Here is a 379-nt window from a genome sequence, read left to right as displayed (position 1 = left end):
CCCTGAGCCTCCTTTGCTCCAGGCTCAGCACCCCCAGCTCCCTCAGCTGCTCCTCCCCACACTTGGGCTCCAGACCCTTCCCCAGCCTCGTTGCCCTTCTCTGGCCACATGTTCTTTTGGACACAAGTGAAGTGATGAGTGGTGGAAAACTAATCCCAGTCAAAAGCGAGAGCTTCAAAAGCAGAAATTATTGTCCTTCTTTTTAAGTGTTTTGGGATAAAAAAGGAAAAAATGCCAGCACGAGAGCAGGCACCCTCTGATGTTAAAAACGGAGATTTTGAAACATTTTAGAAACTACTACTTAAGGCTCTGCTTATTTTAGTTCAAAGCCATCTTCTGGGAAGAGAGAGCCCAGAGGAGGGGGCAGGGGGAGGAGGGG

This window comes from Merops nubicus, unplaced genomic scaffold (assembly GCF_000691845.1).
Source record: "Merops nubicus isolate BGI_N331 unplaced genomic scaffold, ASM69184v1 scaffold35912, whole genome shotgun sequence".
Lineage (NCBI taxonomy): Eukaryota > Metazoa > Chordata > Aves > Coraciiformes > Meropidae > Merops > Merops nubicus.
Note: the sequence above shows the minus strand (reverse complement) of the source record.